The 19,633-nt window shown below is 47.1% G+C and overlaps 1 long non-coding RNA gene across 2 annotated transcripts; it reads right to left on the bottom strand.

Moving 5' to 3' along the window:
* Positions 1–1,988: 1,988 nt before the first annotated feature.
* LOC146829565 (uncharacterized) lies at positions 1,989–7,549 on the bottom strand. 2 transcript variants are annotated; one of them, XR_014962008.1, is made up of 6 exons: positions 7,459–7,549; positions 7,142–7,223; positions 6,922–7,007; positions 2,936–3,060; positions 2,671–2,805; positions 1,989–2,132 (listed from the first exon to the last, which is right to left on the bottom strand). It is a non-coding gene; the product is annotated as an uncharacterized LOC146829565 (long non-coding RNA). The 2 variants fall into 2 exon arrangements; XR_014962009.1 differs by lacking the exon at positions 2,936–3,060.
* Between the last annotated feature and the right edge of the window lie 12,084 nt (positions 7,550–19,633).

Here is a 19,633-nt window from a genome sequence, read left to right as displayed (position 1 = left end):
GGAAGCCTTTTCAGGCGGTGTTCTTCCCCTCACAATGCCTGAGCCCGGTATAACCCTGCTATTGAAGCCTGGTAGGTCACCAGAACACTGGTCATCCTATCGTCCATTATCTCTGCTGAACCACGATAATAAAATCATTGCCAAAGTACTGGCTACCAGACTATCTTTCCTGGTAAGCACAATAATATCCCTGCTGCAGATAGGGTTCTTCGCTAGTCGATCCATATCAGTAAATTTGCACACGATATTTGCAGTCCTTAATCAAATCAATCCTGGCCTTCCGGCAGTGGTGGTTCTGTTGGATGCTGAAAGAGCATTTGATTCCCTAGAATGGCCGTTTTTATTGCCACACTGAGTAAACTTGGTTGCCCTAAGGATTTTTGCGACCATGTCAGTTTATTATATGCTCCCCCCAACAGCGCGTCTTAAGATGAATGGCATTGTCACAGACCAGTTTCCCCTGTCCTGAGGAACGCGGCAGGGATGCTCTCTGTCACCTTTATTGTAGTGATGGATCCCCTTGTCTGGTGCCCACAGGAGTGCCAACTGGCAAGGGGGCAGCGGTTCCAGCGTGGTGATATGCTGATATTATGCTATTCCTCAAAAACCCCATGACAAACCTCTCACCAGTGCTGAGAGAAGTCCGTTTTGGGGTGCTGCCTGGACTCAAGATCAATTGGTCAAAATCAGAAATATTTGCATTGACTGACACTACATTTCAGGCATTCTTGGACTTCCCTTTCCGGTGGTACTTGGATCCCCCTCAATATCTTGCTATTTACGTATACTGACAAAGTTTTGAGATCATATGATTGAATTAGGCCGTGCTATGGATAAGCTCAACACATTGGTTGAAAAGTGGATTAAACTCTCCTTATCCATGGCAGGCAGAATTGCAATAATGAAAATAGTGGTACTCCCCCGGTTTTTATATTTGTTTCTAAATCTCCCTATTGTACTCACTAATACTTTTTTATATTTGTTTCTAAATATCCCTATTGTACTCACTAATACTTTTTAGGACTCGCCTAGTGCAGCGCGCATGCGTTGCTCTAGGAGAGGACCTCTTGGAATCACTTAAGACTTCCAAGAGACTTCTCTGTGTGGGTCTGCCTCCTCCCACACATCCCATTGGCCTTTGCGTGTGGCTTTCAATAATGAAAGCACGCAAATGGCCAAAGACGGGTGCATGTACCGCCTTTCCTCAAAACTTTCACTCCCATGGCCTAGGGATCTCAGGAGCAAGCAGCGACCTGCAGTGTGCCAGCTGCATTCTTTAAATTCCTTGGTGCGCGCGCACCACTCGCAGGCTTGTTTTCGTAACTTTTAATCTGTTTCACTTAGTTTTGTTGAAATCGGAAAGTTACGCAGCAGATTGTGTGTTATGTGGCAAGTGTGTTAACTCTACTAATGCAGAAAACGTCCCAGCCGCAGAACTTCATAACTGCATTGGCCCGGATTACACAAATTAATGTGCGTATAGAGATGTTATCTTTCCGAATTGTATAATCCTCATAACTCTTTTAGGTTTCATATGACGTACCGTTGAGCGCTGTAAAGCCCGCATGAGAGAAGTGTGGGCTATATAAAAAGTGTTCATAAATGCATCTCACCCAGTCTAGGACACTGTTGGCACACAATATTTGTTGCGCCTGCCTGTATTTTCTTAAATCTACTTCTAGTCTTTGTATTTCTGTATAAGGCCGGTGGTTTGCTTTATGTTTGCCACAAGTCAGCCTTTCCGCTTATGGTTGATTAAGCGGACAATACTGGTTTGCTATACAGAAAGACCCCGGCACTCTTCATCAAATTGAAAACAATCACATTTGTTTGAAATTAATCATATAAACTGCAAGCACCAAGTAATATAGAGAAGAAACCAATTGGCATAAAGAATGTCATGAGACATACAAATGTGTGCTGTGAGCTCAGTTTTAATGATTGTCAGACACAAAGCACTTCATCTAGCGTTTAACATCATATGTCAGATAAGACATCAAACAAAGAAGATTTTTTCGTTGGTATATACATCTCAATTCTTGCAGTTCTTGTAAATGCAAGGGTTGACACGTAGAGCGTTCTTATCTGAAACAGCCAACGCGCGTTTCGTCACCACCGTGACTTCCTCAAGGCTGTAAGGTAATAGTAGAACAAACATTGAAGTGTTCCGACATAAGTGCACAAGATACTTTAAATGTCCATTTCTAAGAATTTTTATTTGAATACTACTAAAAAGATATATGTCAGTGACAGAAGACCGCTTGGAAACGATTTCTATGTTGTCATATCACCCTAAAATCACGAGCCAAGAATAAGCGAAAAGACATACAGAAATTGGAGTAATGTGGGAAGCGTGAAAAGATTCCGTGCACAATAGAAACAGTCACACCAAAAAAATTCCAAAATCTAGCCAACTAAAAAGGTGTTCGTGAATGTGTAAAGAAAGCTAGAAACCAGTGAAAAAAAGATCTATAGGTCAATGTCCACTCCCAAGATATAGTGAGAAGAAACAACTCCATTAATATGAGAAAAGAATACAAAAGTATTTTGACGAAAAATACAGTGAGTCTGAAATGGTCCCCCTATTGACCCCAAGTATATCGAGTCATAAGATAAGAATTGAAGAGTATATATAGAGACATTATGTAGTCCAAATTCTTTTTAAATCACCTTCAGTTCTGATGGTTGTAAAAGAGTTGGCGATGGCTATAGTGGGCCCGATCCCCTAGGTTTCTCCGAAATCCCTAGAAATATCTCGAGGACTCCGGATATTCGCAATCTCGTAAGGTTGAAAATATATCGAAGCTGGAGAAGGAGAAAAAGCGAACCAGTCCTAGCAACATTAGATAATCCATTTGAGCAAATGTTGGCAATTCTAGAACCTAGACCAATACATTATATTGTCTGTAATATAACCGGACAGCTAGACATTCACCTTATTTGGCTTCTTTTCTGTGGAAGAAAGGGATATCCTATATTAGGATCGTTTACAACCTCCAAAGTCCTGGAGAGTGTTGGAGTCCAGTAAGCAGAAAGTAGTTTGGTGCAATTTGGCAAAAACTATGTTGTACTCTTACATGAAGTAGACGCTGATAACCATGTAAGTTCTTTAGTACCTTTATTCCAGTAGTACAGCAAGTTGGTTTACTGGTACATCCAACAGGTAGTACAGGTAACAAGTTAAGGTATAGTAGGTTAGCCCAGTAGTCAGTCCTTGGTCCTATGCCAAAGCAAACACCTTTGTAGTATCAAATCACCTTGGTAGTGTCTAACCCCACCAGGAGCAGCCTGCCTGCTGCTCAGCCCATCTGTAACTGTCATACCTCACCCAGTCAGACTCCCAACGTTCTAAGCATCACAGCATTCTCAACATTCTACTCCAAACACACACTGTGGCTGATCAGCAGGTGAACTAGTAAACTGCAAGATATGAAAATACTATGCAGGGCATAACATATCCCCCTTCTTTTAAAATGAGAAACGAAAGTGACATTTGTACTACGGAAATACAACAATGCTATATGAGCAAACCATACACAAACGAAAATACACTTGTAATAAAATAATTCAAAACTCAGAGATGCCTAAAAGTGTTAAACAACACGAAAGATTCAAAGGCAATAAAAAGAATAAAACAGATTGAGACAATAAGTAGCATATAGCAAAAGGGAAACAAACCCCACGACCCAACTCAATCTAAAAAACATTCTGAAGCATAATGCACATATTGCCAAATCTCAACATAGCAAAATTACCCATGAAAAGAATGAATCAAAACCAGGGATGTGCAATTAAGAACATCACGAGAGATAATGAACCATTCAAAGTAGAGAACGGATAATATACAACAATTATAAAAATTGAGTACAACAACCCATCCTCTCCCAAAAACAAAAATGAGAAAGTGTCATTGCGTTAGACAAAAGGTAACAACCTTGCCACTGTATTTGAGTCTAACTCCCATGCATGCACATCCTGAGTAGGAATGACCTAGAAAATCATGGGACCCATCCGACACATACCAACTCTATAGTACAATCCCTAATGAAAGGGAACAAATGAAAAGCACAGTTCCTAGCATAAGGAAACTCACCTACGTTGTGAAGATGACTAAAAGCAAACCTTCACTCCTCTTGTGAGGTACAAAAACTCGGGATTATGACCCTAAAAACCTAAGACTATAACAAAGAATATGGGACCACATAACTAAAAGATACACCCTGTGTAGGGGAACCGTACCCATAAATCTAAACCAACCCAGAGAGGGTAAAATGTTATGTTAACTGGTGGAAACCAAGAAAACATGACTCGCGTCCGGGTTACCAAAAAGAACTAATCTATAAACCTTGAATGGGAACAATACCCATAAACTCACCTTAGTAAAGGCTGCGTGAAACGCACTATAGCAAGGGGTTCGTACCCAGACCATGACCATCCCTATAAAATGGGAACTGTGAGTAGAAATCTCACTCACCAACTCGCCTCCATAAAAAGGCCGCGTGTACCGCTTAATGTGTAACAAGACCACATACCCACCCCAGAGCAGGGGTTCCAATAACTCTAAATGGGAAGGAACTAGAACCAAAACCCATACCCAGGGAACGTGTAAACACAGCCCATTAAAGACACTAAGAGGGCATCCCTTGCGTAAGGGCACTGAACCTGTGGAAATAGAACCACTGAGGACAACACCTCAACTTTACACTCACTACTAAACCTGGCATACATGTAGCTTCAGCCCAATATCAACACTAAATGGGCATCCCTAAACTAAGGGTACTGTAACTATGCAATGAGCGTAAACTGAACACATCCCTGTAATTAGAAATAAACCTGTGATTACCACCCCGACATTACATTAGATGTCCCGCACATATGACGGGAAACAAAAACTGTGGAATATCACAATCCAAACAATATTACATAAAATTTGCAAATACTTTAAATGCACAACATCTTAAAACTGTATGCCACACCGGTGAGCGATCTCTCACCCGAAAACATTTCCACCGTTAGTGTAGTTGAATCACCAGTGCTCCAAATAGTCATACCATAATATTCAGCCCGAATGTTCTGAAGCAGGATCAATCTCTGAATTTAACTCTCTAAATGTCCATGTGAAGCGGGAGCACAAATTCTGCCACCGGATACTTATAGATCTGAAAGAACCAAAAACTTCCACTCACCGCCGGTGTAACAAACGGGTCCATCTGTCCACTGATAGATGATCCAAACAGCCCGCTCACAAGAGTTGAAACGACCAACTCGAACATCTTCCTGCTACATAAAACTTTATTGAGGAAACTGGGCTCGTGGAGAAACAAAAAAAAACTTGGTTGGCACAATACGTGGTTGGCGAAATGGCTCGCGTCTCAAATGGCAATTACGTGGTTGGCAGACTATAAATGTTAACCTCTCAAAATGGCGGCACGTATTTACACGCCGCGTCGAGTGGCTCACGGCACGCTGTGTGTGCCAAGCGTCCAAAACAAGGCAAAGCAAACTCTGTAAGACATCACAGAAGATCACCCTGAGCAGCGCGCGTCCCAACTGAGGTAAGATTTCACGCGCTATACAGAGCTCGTGCCACAGTTTGAATTTAAACTTAAATAGGCAGTTGAGAGTCACCGCGAGCAGGGGTCTCAAAACGGACTAAAAATCCATGACAAACCAAAAATTAGGTCTCACCTGCCGCTCCACGAAGAAAATCGTACTTGACCATAACTTGCCAGTGTCACTGCACATCACCCCCTTTCCATCATGTGAATTATCCACGCTGAGAATGGCCCACAATGCTCATATTTCTTTAAAACCACATCGCAGTGAGAGGAAACAACCATAAGATCCATCAAAACGTTGTAGAACCTTGTACAAAACCACGTAAAACCATGAGACAAAAACGTATTTTCAAAGCCTTCAAATCACCACCAGATGTCAGACTTGACTTGCGCTGTATCCAAAATACACTGTAAATTGTAACTACTCCATCAAGCTCCTCCAAAGTAGCGCCAACAGCAGGAATCCTCAGAATATGGCACTAAACAGCAGTCCATGTTTGTCTTGATCTTTGCTGCGCCTAAGAACATGAAGATAAATTTTCCCAAGACTTTAACTTTCCTTTTAGGCGCAGAACTTGTGGGTGTACGCACAACCACACTGTACAGCACTCTGTTGCTGGGGCTGTCCGATGTACAGGACACTGGTGGGGTTGCGTAGAGTGCTGTGCCACTATCTTTTGTTGCTTGTGACATCTTGAGTTACTTCTTTTGTTGCGCTGTTTGAAATTTCTTCTTCTTGTTCCTAGATCATCTCCAAGGGCATGTAGGGCAGTGAGTAAGTCTCCAACTCTCGCTCGTCGCCAAAAATATGTTGTACTCTTACATGAAGTAGACGCTGATAACCATGTAAGTTCTTTAGTACCTTTATTCCAGTAGTACAGCAAGTTGGTTTACTGGTACATCCAACAGGTAGTACAGGTAACAAGTTAAGGTATAGTAGGTTAGCCCAGTAGTCAGTCCTTGGTCCTATGCCACAGCAAACACCTTTGTAGTATCAAATCACCTTGGTAGTGTCTAACCCCACCAGGAGCAGCCTGCCTGCTGCTCAGCCCATCTGTAACTGTCATACCTCACCCAGTCAGACTCCCAACGTTCTAAGCATCACAGCATTCTCAACATTCTACTCCAAACACACACTGTGGCTGATCAGCAGGTGAACTAGTAAACTGCAAGATATGAAAATACTATGCAGGGCATAACAAACTACATATAAGACAAGAAGTAAATGAAGTTACAAAATGTTTTTTATAAAAAATTTTCATAAATTTCTCTGTCAATTAAGGCCTCATCCCAAACAGCCAAAAAAGAGTAAAAGTCACAAGGCCTTATTATTTATAAAAAGCATAGAATGAGCGTGACTTACACAGAGCATGTTACAGTCTAAGGACACAGGGTCTTACATCCAGAAGTGATGGATAACCCTGTCGTTCTATCCGAATAAATAAAAGTCTATGGAAAGAATAAAAAATGTGCAGATTGAGTACATAGTAGGAAGGATTTCTTTAGTTGGAGTATTAGATTCCTCATATTAAAAATAAAGCTAAAATAGGAAAAATAGTTACGTCTAGCTCAAAAACACTTACGAGATCGCCAGCAAGCTATATACGCTCTGCTATTCGTCAAGTGTCCCGTGAATTCAAGTTTCTAAGGCACCATGATAAGGTCCTAAAGTTCAAGGGTATAAAAATAAATATCACTAATGAGTCAGGCCCAAAATATAACTGGTTGTTACAAGTTATTTGAAAAACAGGAACAATTGGGTCCTAAGCATTCGGCCATCGTTAGTGCTACGCTATCCAGTTATGGCATTTACAGCAATTTATTTCCGATTAAGAGTGTAAGAACTGTTAACCACCAACAAAAACCTCCCGTCACACACTACGCTCTCCACCGCATTTACCTTCCGTCTGCAAATTGTAACGTCCTAAGAGTCCTCCCGTCCGTAGCCTTCCTGCATCAAATAGACCCGCCCGAGGTCTGATTTAAAAACCAATTATGTCCCGGAAGTGTTCCCTGCAATGTCACGAGTGAGCAAGCAAGCAGGTTAAAAAACGGACTATTACTCATCAGTATGGGCACCATATTGGAGTGGGGAAAAAAGGATGCGTTCCATTTAATCATTCCTAAGTCATATGTTTAGATCACACCTGAAACGGTATTCTGAGTCTTAAGATGCTGGAAAGGTAAAGAGAAGGAGAAATGGAGGAAATTTAGTGCATGAGATCAATTAGAATAATTTATTTTGGCATGGAAGGATAGACCTCGAATGTCACCAAGAAATAGAATTTCAAAGGAAAAGAAAGGGGAAGGGAGTGCAAAAACCCAATCCACCATGATTTTAAAGTTCAAGAAGCCATTCTACCTATTTTACCTGTACATTTTCGGATAAAAACATTTAGGAAATACTAGAGACTACAAACACAGCAATCATCATAATTAGTACAGTAACGATATTATCTTGCTCATGGTAACAGTCTGATACAACATAGCACATGTTTGAAGAGGAAAAGCTCAGTTTTTAGACCAACACTTAGATTAATTATGTTGTAATTTCTAATTCCAGTGTTAAGCACAAAAAATAAAGTACAACCAGACCCACAGTAGGCGAGTTGGACTAGAAAACACCAATGTACTCATTGCTTGTGGAATTGTTTAAGTCAAGCCTACGCAAGAATGTCAGCATAAATAAATCATTCGAGTTTAACTTTTGCAGAAATGTCAACATGAGTATATAACACAGGGTCACATTGTAAGTCATGGTAACTATCTTGGTTTTAGTCACATAGTATAAAATTAGGTTCTAGTATACTTTCTTAAATAAAGAGTACCTCTGTGACACAAGCTCAGGATGTGGGTGATCACTCAGACAGGAAGACATGTAGTTCCCTATCAAAATTTAAACCCTGTTCCACCGCTCTCAATCTGATGATCCATTGTGTTTCGGTTCTGCGTAAACTTAAGACCCGGTCACCCCCTCTTTGCTGTGCTTTAATTTGAGTGATGCCATGAAAACTGATATCTTTCATGTTCGCTATCAAATGTGCATCATTAAAGTGGACCGCAGAGGGATACTCTCTGTTGTTATTGCTGACTGCTCTATGTTCTTGTATTCGCTCTTTAAGAGGACGCAGTGTACTACCCACATAGATGAGCCCACAAATGCATACTAGACAATAAACTACATAGCAAGTATTGCAGTTTATAAATTCACGCACCGAATACTTTACTTGAGTGTTGTATTTAAAGTCCATTAGTTTGTTCAGTGCAAAGGGGCAAACATTGCATTGTGTGCATTTGAAGAAACCCTTCGGTTTGTTTGGAAGCCAAGTAGTAGTTTGACCTTTGGGGGGCAAATAGCTGGGACATAAGATGTTACGTAAGGTGGTACCCCTCCTATGTGCAACCATTGGTTTTTTGGTGATGTGTTTTGCTAAAGATTTATCTAGATGTAATAGATGCCAATGTTTTAATAGGATTTTGTAGACAACATTGCTGTGTGTGTGGAAACCAGTCACAAGTGCAAGCTTATTACATCTATTCCCTTTCTTCCTATGTGTGTTGTGTAACAGCGATTCTCTCGAGGTCTTAAGTATTTTAGTTTTGGCCTTCTTCAGAACAGTTTGTGAGTACCCTCTCTGTGCAAAACGTCCTTCCAAGATGTTTAGTTCCGAGGCGAAAACTGAAGGGTCTGAACAGTTTCTTCTAATCCTAGTAATTTCCCCCAGAGGGATTGCATTGATTTGTGAGCTAGGGTGTGCACTGTTCGCATGTAGGACTGAGTTGCAGGATGTTTCCTTCCTATACAGTTTAGATAGGATCTTATTGTCCTCCACATATAAAACTACATCTAAGAAGTCTATTCTGGTTCGATGAGCTTTGTATGTGAAACTCAGATTGTATGTACTGGTTTGCTGATGGCCACAAAGTGAAGCAATAAATGAACTGGTCTCACGCCCATTAATTAAATTTGCCACTGGAGGGCACTGCTAAAACACGAATTGAGTAAACCCCTCCGAGGAGGATGGCCTTCTTTTCTAGCTGTGTGCTCCTGTAGGTTGAGAAAGGTGGCAGTCAGTTTACTCTGAGCTGTCGGTTGAACCTTTTGCTACACGGAGCAGAAGACCGCAAGTTTGTTTTCCGCCTTATGGTTCTTGGCTACCCTAACGCTCGCCATCTGAAAGAAACACGTTAGTTAGATTCCTCACCTTAGAATATCCCCAGGCGTCAGACTGGATCCGGAAGATTTTTCGTCAGCAATACCCCTTGCGCGTCGCTAGGCGTCGTCTGCGGCTCCGCGTCCGTCGTCGGCGTCATGCGCCGGAATGACGTCGTCGGAGTACTTAGACGCCGCCCTCGCGCGCTGACGTCAGTTCTTCTTTTTTCCGCGCCAGTAAGCGCAGATCCGGGAGAGCTACCCCTTTTAGTCTTTTTTGACTAAGTTTTTTGCTCCTTTTTGATCTTGTCTCGACTCCAGTGCCGGTAGGATGCCTGGTTTCAAAGCCTGTGCTGACTGCAACCGCTTGATGTCGGTTACGGATCGTCACCGCCGGTGCCTTTACTGTTTGGGCCTCGACCACGACGCGGAGTCGTGTTCGGACTGCAAGGCCCTGACCTCGAAGGCTAGACGGGAGCGGTCCCGTAAGCTCCTCGAGCTTCGCCACTCGGCTCCGCGCCCCTCTCGATCCCGGTCCAGGAGGAGGTCCAAGGATCGGTCGCGGAGCCGCAGCCGACGTCATCATCGATCGTCTGGCTCCAAGTCTTCGGGTAAGTCGAAGCACTCCAAGAAGTCCAAGAGGCGACACCGCTCTTCGGACTCCCCTCGCCGGTCGCGCGACTCGGCCGAGGGTCAGGGTGGTTCCACCCCCGCGGCTCCAGCGGTGCCGGAGGCGCTGCGCAAGTCCCCATACCCGCCGGTCCCTGGGACTGACGCGACGCCGGCGGAAGTCAGTGCCTTCCTCTCGGCCATGAGGAACCTGGCTCCGCCGTTGACGCCCGCTGGCGCGCCTTCGGGCCCCGCGGACCCGACTGGGCAACCTTGCATGCCGGCGGCCCCGGCGCCGTCGCCAGCTCTGGCCTCGACGCCGCAGGTGCCCGAGGGACTCGTCCCCGAGTCCCCGCCGACGCCGTTCGACCTCGTCACGCCTCCTCCGCCGGCGTCGACACCGGTTCCACCTCCGACGCCGGCTCCGCTCGACGTCGAGCCCCAGTTCAGCCCCGCCCCGCTCCGGACCCGGCGCCGTTACGGCGTCGATGGACGCCGCCTAAGGCGCCGTTGGAGACACATTATGTCTATCATCCGGCTCCGGTCCTTCCTCCTGTTTACGAGGAATCGGATGACGGGGGCGAATGGGAGGGGTCCGAGGATCCTATGGCCGTTCAGGCTCAGCTGTCACAGGACTGGGCAGATGAACTGGGGGAGGCCAGTGGTCTGGATACCTCACCTGACACTGGATTCATCTCTCCTCCGACTGTGACTTCGGAGGAGGGTGCTGCTTTCTCTGTGGTGCTGCGCAAGGCGGCCGCAGCCCTTGGGCTCGAACTGCCTGCCGTGGCGGTGAGGACTAACTTCCTCACTGAGGTGCTTCAGTCTGCAGCAAGCTCCACTGAGCCTCTGCTGCAATTCAATGAGGCCCTCATTGACGTTCTGCAGGGCACCTGGTCCAAGCCCTCCACAGTTCCTCCTGTGGACAGGAACGTCGCCAAGCGCCACCGCCCTGCTCCGGGCGACCCCAGTTTTCTGTCCCAACACCCCACCCCCGAGAGCCTGGTTATCCAGGCTTCTACCTCCCAATCCTCCTTCCTGACCGCTCCGCCAGACCGGGATTCCACAAGACTGGAACAGTTTGGCAAAAAGCTGTTCTCCTCCCTTAGTTTGGGTCTGCGGTCCTTGAACACCGCCTGTCTTTTGGACCGTTATTCCCACTCTCTGTGGGATACGATGGAGGACGTGCTGCCCCTGTGTCCGGAGGAGGTCCAGACACGACTTACCCAGGCTCTGGCCGATGGGAGGGATGCAGCACGACATGCTATCAGATGTGGGCTTGACACTACTCGCTGGGTAGGGCGATTTCTACCACGGTGGCGCTTAGACGTCACGCCTGGCTGCGGTCCACGTCCTTTTCGGGAGATGTCCAGAGCACTCGCCCTTTAATGGCACTCGCCTTTTTGGTGAGAAAGCGGACAGTGCGCTGAATCGCTTTAAGGACTCCCGGGCTACGGCCAAGTGCTTGGGCCTCTCGGCCCCGCGGTCGCAAACTTCCGCCTTTCGCCCCTTTCGTGGCCAAGGAAGGGGTGCCTCCTCACGTCCGCCTAGCCACCAGCCGCAGAACCAACCTGCGCGCGGACGTGGTTTCCGCCGAGGCGGTTCTGGAGGACGACGTGGTCAGACCACATCCACCCCGGCAGCATCCGCCTCAAAGCCTTCCTAGTCCGAGCTTTCAGGCCCATTCCACGCCAGTGGGCGGCAGAGTTCGCCATCACCTGCTCCACTGGCGATCCCTCACATCGGACAGGTGGGTGCTGCAAATCGTCCGAAGGGGCTACTCCCTCCCCTTCGAGACGACCCCTCCAGCCATGCCACCGCAGCACCACCATATCTCGGGGGATCATTTGAATCTTCTCCACGAGGAAGTTTCGGCCCTCTTGTCCAAGGGGGCCGTCGAGCGCGTTCCGAGCCCAGAAGTAGGTCGTGGTTGTTATTCCCACTACTTTCTGGTTCCCAAGAAGGGCAAAGGGGGCCTACGCCCTATCTTGGACCTCTGGAACGTCAATGCCTTCCTCCGGAAGGAAAGGTTCAAGAGCACTTTCAGTTTACCGTGCTCCCCTTCGGCCTTACCAGTGCCCCTCGGGTGTTCACGAAAGTGATGGCGGTGGTCGCAGCTCATCTGCGCAGATCAGGGGTTCCAGTCTTCCCCTATCGCGACGACTGGTTGTTGAAGGCGGGCTCGCTCCAGGCAGTCGTCTCCCACCTCCAGACTACGGCGGATCTCCTGCATTTACTGGGGTTTTCCATCACCGTGCCGAAGTCACACCTGAGTCCCTCTCAGAAGCTCCTCTTCATCAGAGCGGTTCTCGATTCGGCGCAGTTCCGGGTCTATCCGCCGGAACAGCGGGTCCGGGATATTCAGGCCCTGATTCCCATCTTTCGGCCTCTATCCTGGGTTTCGGTCTGGCTAGTGTTGCGGCTTCTGGGGCTGATGGCCTCCTGCATCCTACTAGTGCATCACGCCAGGCGGCGCATGCGGGCTCTGCAGTGGGATCTGAAGTTTCAGTGGGCCCAGCATCACGGCAACCTGTCCGACCATATCTTGATCTCGGAGGGCACTGCACAGCAGTTGCAGTGGTGGCTCACGGACCGCGATTGGGTCACGGGCAAGAGCCTCTCCCTTCCCCAACCGGAGCATGTCATAGTGACGGATGCGTCCCTCCTAGGATGGGGTGGCCATATGGGAGAGGCGGAGATCAGAGGCCTCTGGTCTCCGGCGGAGTCTCGCCTCCACATCAACCTGTTGGAGTTGAGAGCGATCCGACTTGCACTGAAAGCCTTCCTTCCCTCTGTCAGGGGACGTGTCGTGCAGGTGTTCTCGGACAACACCACCACCATGTGGTATTGCAACAAACAGGGCGGGGTGGGGTCGTTGACCCTTTGTCAGGAGGCTCTGCGCCTCTGGACATGGCTGGAACACCAGGGCGTCACCCTAGTGGTTCAACATCTGGCGGGCTCTCTGAACGCCAGAGCTGACTAACTCAGCCGCCGGTGCATGATGGATCACGAATGGCGTCTGAACTCCGAAGTGGCGCAAGGTCTCTTTCAGCAGTGGGGAGAGCCTTGGTTAGATCTATTCCCCACCGAAGAGAACGCGCAATGTCAGCAGTTCTGCGCGTTGGAATTTCCAAGGCGGCACTCGCTCGGCGACGCTTTTCGTCACGAGTGGAGTTCCGGTCTGTTGTACGCCTTTCCGCCTATACCACTTCTGCCCAGAGTGCTGAAGAAGATCAGGCACGACCGGGCCCAAGTCATCTTGGTGGCTCCGGATTGGGCACGAAGGTACTGGTATCCCGAGCTACTCAGTATGTTGACCGATCCTCCGATACGTCTGCCCCTTCGGGAGGATCTTCTGTCGCAGCAGCAGGGGACGGTCCTCCACCCGAACCTGTCCAGCCTCCACCTCCATGCGTGGAGATTGAGCGGCGGCAGTTGATGCCATTTGACTTGCCTCCTGAAGTCTGTGATATCATTCTGGCAGCCAGGCGTCCCTCCACAAAGACGGTATACGCCTGCCGGTGGAACAAATTTGTGGCATGGTGCACAGCAAAGGCTGTGGATCCCCTTTCCGCCCCTCTTTCTGAGGTTCTCCTCTTTCTTCTTTCTTTGGCCCGGCAGGGCTCTACCCTGGGCACCTTGAAAGGTTATCTTGCTGCCATCTCTGCCTTCTTGCGGCTTCCTGATCAGCCTTCTCTTTTCAAGTCCCCTGTAGTTACACGCTTTCTAAAAGGCATTACTCACACGTTCCCTCCTGTCCCTTTTGTAATGCCTCAGTGGGACTTGAATCTTGTTCTCACATTTCTAATGTGCGCTCCCTTTGAGCCTCTTCATAATTGTCCTCTTCGTCTGCTGACGCTTAAGACTGCTTTTCTGCTAGCCATCACCTCGGCTAGACAGGTGAGTGAGCTCCAGGCTTTATCATCAAAGCCTCCTTTTCTCTCTGTTCATCCGGACAAGGTTGTCCTTCGGCCTCGTCCCTCCTTTCTTCCGAAAGTGGTGACCCCCTTTCATCTTGGGCAGTCTGTCGCCTTGCCCACCTTCTTTCCGCATCCTTCCAAAGAGGAAGAGAGGCTCCACCGTCTGGACCCAAAGCGTGCGCTCTCCTTTTATCTGGACCGCACAAAACAGTTCCGGGTGGACGACCAACTTTTCGTTGGATACGTGGGTGCTAAGAAGGGGAAAGCTGTGCACAAACGGACCATCTCTCGGTGGGTCGTTTTGTGCATCAAAATTTGTTATTCCTTGGCAAAAAAGGACCCTCCTGTTGGGCTGCGCGCCCATTCTACTCGGGCGACGGCGGCTACTACTGCTTTGGGACGGGGTGTCCCTTTGCAGGACATCTGTCAGGCGGCAACGTGGGCTTCGCTACACACGTTTGCCAGGCATTATTGCCTTGACAGCCAAGTCCGGAGGGATGGCTTCTTTGGCCGTTCTGTCCTCCAGGACTTTCTGGTGTGATCTTGGTTCGCAGACCCACCTCCGGGGATGGTATTGCTTGGGTATCTATTCTAAGGTGAGGAATCTAACTAACGTGTTTCTTTCAGATGAACAAGTTACTTACCTTCGGTAACGATGTATCTGTAAGAAACATTAGTTAGTTAGATTCCTCACCGACCCACCCATCCTCCCCGTTCTGCGAACTGACATCTAGGGTTTCAGGGCCCTAGAATTTTTTGGCACCAGTGTCGGTATCTTGCATGGCTCTGCGTTCCTGGCGCGGAAGGCTATGTACAAGAACTGACGTCAGTGCGCGAGGGCGGCGTCTAAGTACTCCGACGTCATTCCGGCGCACGACGCCGACGACGGACGCGGAGCCGCAGACGACGCCTAGCGACGCGCAAGGGGTATTGCTGACGAAAAATCTTCCGGATCCAGTCTGACGCCTGGGGATATTCTAAGGTGAGGAATCTAACTAACTAATGTTTCTTACAGATACATCGTTACCGAAGGTAACAAACTTGTTCTTTACTTCAAGACTTTTGCGTGTGTGCAGCTGCCCGCTAGCCCAGCTGGTGGTTGGTTTGCTCTGCTCTCGTCCGATTCCCTCTCTGCTACACTGTGGCGGGTGGCGCTTTGTTGCCAAGGATTCCTTCGGACTCTCTCCTCCCCACTGTCCACCTCTTATCCATCTACCCAGTTTTTTTCTTCCCTCCTCTTTCTCTTCTCTGCCTCTCACTCATGTGTCCTTCTCCTTACCCAGTCTTCTGCCCCCCTTTCTCCTATATCAATCCCCCATGTTCTGCTCTAACTCATGCCCACCCTCAACTACCCCAAACTATATATCTCTATCATCTATCTCCCCTCTACCTATCAGCTGCTCCCCTTCTCTCTACCTCCTCTCCTCTTCCCCTTTTCTCCTCTGCGCTTACTCTCTTCCCCTACTGTCTCTCTCTGCATGTCCTCTCCTCTGCTGTAGCACCCCTACACCACGTGTTACTTCTATCATCCCTTCCTCTTTCTTATCTTCCCTCTCACTCCTGCATCTCCCTCTCACCCCTCCCTCACTGTCTCTTTCCCTCTCTCACCACTACCTCACTCTCTCTCTCCCCTACCTCACTGTCTCGCTCTCTCTCATATCTCTACCTCACTGTCTCTATCCCTCTCCCACCCCTTCCTCGCTCTCTCATCCTCCCTCTCCCACCCCTCCCTCACTCTCTCTTCACGTTCTCTCTCCTTCCTGCTACCACTCCATGCCTCCTCCTTCCTTCACCTCTGTCCTCTCAGCGCTTCTTCAATCCTATCTCCCTTGGAGCTGCCACCCCCTTTCCCACATTCCTCTCTCCCTTCACCCCCTCTCTTTCTGTGCCCATTTTCCTTTGTCCCTCTTCCCTTTCTCCTCCGCCACAGCCCTCTGGCCTCTCTCTGTCGCTCTCCCTCCTGCCCTCCCTCTGTGTCTCTCTTCCTCCCTCTGTGTTCCCTCCCTTCCTCGCTAACTTCGGACTTCACTGCTCCCGGACAGCAACCCCATAGCTTTCAACATAGTCTGGGGTCCTGGGAGAGAGGTTCGGCGGTCAGGGATAAAGTTCCGTAAGTCATAAATATTTTATTCTTTCTAGAAATAGTAAAGACGAAGAGAAAGGCAGGAGGCAGCGTGTGTTCTTCCGACAGGTACCTGTTTTAGGCTGCTGCTCCACAGACCAGATTTCCAGACATCACAACATTAAGGGGTAATTGGCTAACAATGTAAAACGAGCATTGGCATAGCCAATAGGTCTCACTTTTGGGACCTTATAAGTATTTAGTTATGCAGCACAATATCCTTGGTGCAACAACATCAACTGTTGCATGGCTAAACACTTATAAGGTCCAAAGGCGAGACCTATTGGCTATGCCATTGCTTGTTTTAATAGCCTCCGCAGCGCACTTATCCGGCTGATATGTGCAGGAAGACACCCCCAGGACTGGTTGGTCCAGCTTAATATTACTATATGAACACGGTGGCTTCGGAGTCCCAAATTTCTATCTTTACTATCTAGGTTGTGCAAGTATTTTTCTCTTACCACTGCTACCACCCTGACGCGCGGCTCCAATTCCTTGAGCCAGAAAGCTCGCAGATTCACCCTTATCCACTGGAAATCCTTCCGCCGCAAGGGTTACCCAGAAACATATCAGGAATTTGAATGATTACAAAATGTTGGACGTGGAAAAAAGTGGCAACGGTATCTTGGTGCCGAGCATCTCTATTCCCTGCACATCATAGTAGCAAACAACCCTTGGTTACCTGTAACAAAGGAACCATTGACTCAAAAAACACTCCACACCTGTCATATACAAATAATTGGAGACTCGTTTAAGGAGGCTAGCTTGTGTTCTGTTGCATCACTCCCTGAGGGAAGCAACGTCACACAGAGGGATAGATTTATCCTATATAGGCTACACAGTGCACTACACTCTGCGATTCCCCACTGGCCCTCTTGAACTGCCTGACTTACCATTACTAACACAGGTAATAACAACTCCTGATAACACTCATTTGGTATCCAGCCTCTACCATGCAGCCTTTAGCAGGAGACACATCACTGATCGAGAGCGGCATGGGAGAGAGACTTGGGTTACCCTTGTCTGATAAGACATGGTTCTGTTGTTGTGAACAAACCAAATTCGTCTCCAATAATCATCAACATAAACTATTACATCTTAAATATTTACATTGCTCATTTTACACTCCACAGCTTCTTTTTAAACTAGATCCTACCAACCCCCACAACCGCCCTAGATGCGCTACGAAACATGCAAAGTTTTCACATTTAGCGTAGAGTTGTATGCCCATACTGCAATATTGGGAGGAGGTGTTCCGTAATTTATACTTGATGATAGAGATCACTATTGAACCTTCTACACTTGTAGCCCTCCTGGGATATGTCCTCCCATTACCAAAGGGAGTCTGGCGATATACTGCTATTTCACTGCTACTGGCTAAGTGCTAGTTATCTCTCCACTGGGGAGTTTCCCTCCCCCCCCCCCCCCCGAGCCCTCACTCCCCCCAAACACTGGATGCGGTACCTGGTTGACTATGATACTAACAGTGACATATACACCTCACTTCAACCCCCTTCCTCCAGGCCAAGAAACATCTGGCAACCTTTGAGAACATATCTGCAAATGTTCCCAACTGAACGCGGCGCCCACCACTTTGGATTAGATGATTTTCACGATGTCAGATAGATACCCTTATCACATTGGGATTATACACATCTGGTACACACAGTGAAGATGGCACAAACATTGATTATCTATGCTCCGCACAAGTGGGCGATGGGTTTAGGCACATGCCACCGCACAATGCAATTGGCACTAGAGAAATGCCGTGTGCCAGATTAAGCAATCAGAAGGTATGTGAGTACCAGAGATATACTAAGTAAAGTCTAAGTAAAGTGAAGATACAATGGTATATATTAATTGTAAGCTGAATAGGAGAATCATCAATGCATTCTTGTTTTTGTGAGACTAGTTTTGTCTTTTGTTGTTGAATGTTGATTGTAACATGCTGCATATTACGAAACCAATAAAAACATTCTACCAAAAAGAAAAAAGCATGCACATTGTGGATTTAACTGATTTTACATCCAATTGGTTGTGATCCAAAAATGTAGTTTTTTTTAATACTGAACAATTGTAAACTTACACAAATTTAGGACTTAATTATCATTTTTACTTCCCTGTTCCGTTGGCCGATAAAAATATTCCAATGTGAAAGAAAATACGGTGCGCATTCTCCAGTGTCCTTTGGGAACATAACTACATCTCCCATGACCTCCTCTGAGTCTTAACCCGTGAACTCCAGTTGTATTTGTCCTTGTCACCCATGTGACAACTAATATATCCTTCCTTAAAAAAAATCTTTGAAGTAAACTATATCCCCCATAATTCTTTCGATGTCTGAAGACACAGCAGCTAATCTGCCACATTAGCCAGGGTCCCAGCTCCCATTGGTGGTACACACGGCCACGCCTTTAAGCAAACGACATCACCCGTCATTCTTTCGATGTGTCATGGAATGACGTCCAGTAGTCTTCCACCATAGCCTGGTGAATGCCCGAGATCGTATAGTAGGCTAGTTTATAGGCAAAAATAATAAAGGGCCATCGTATAGTGTTACCCTAAAGTATTTTTATCTGGATCCCTGTAATTATCTAGGAATTGTTTTTTATAAAGAACTCCCTCATACTCATGAGGTTGAGTCTGCCCTGGTAGTACCTTCTTACCAGGGTATGGCGAGGAAGCTGATGATGAAGCATGCCACATTACGTGGGTGAGGCTTCCAAATCCAGAAAAAGTGGAGCTGGTCTTTCCACCTAGGGATATTTAATGGCAATACAATGTTCTTACTCATTCTTTATTGACACACAGTACTCATTGTGGTCATAAAGGTTTTTTTGAAACCAGTGCATTTACGTGCCTGTTCAAGCTTTTTTTTTATTTTATGTTCTGGTTTCCTGTGTTCAGATCACTCTCGCATTGCATCTTTTCAAGTTCACCCCTGGGCTGTAAAGTGCACCAGTGCATAAGATTTAAATGCTTCACAGTACACTGGTTGTGAACTGCTGGTTCAGTTGTTAACCTGCGAGAGGACTCTAATAGCCTTAACAGTTTCCTCTCTAATCAATCGATCTTAAGTAAGAAATAGCTCCGCTTCCACATTCTGCACCTTTGCTCCCAAGTATTGCTGCCATATCGCGTGCCGCAGGGTGTGATCGGAGAAAGTAATCGGGCTTATTTCCACCAGCTCCTCCCTCAGTGTAGAGGTTTTGTCTACACAGATAAAGTCAGTCTTCGATAAGAAGTGTGTGAGTGGGCATAAAATTAAAAA

The sequence above is a fragment of the Triturus cristatus genome, chromosome 5_2 (assembly GCF_964204655.1).
Source record: "Triturus cristatus chromosome 5_2, aTriCri1.1, whole genome shotgun sequence".
Taxonomy (NCBI): Eukaryota; Metazoa; Chordata; class Amphibia; order Caudata; family Salamandridae; genus Triturus; species Triturus cristatus.
Note: the sequence above shows the minus strand (reverse complement) of the source record. Positions and strands in the feature narration are given on the sequence as shown.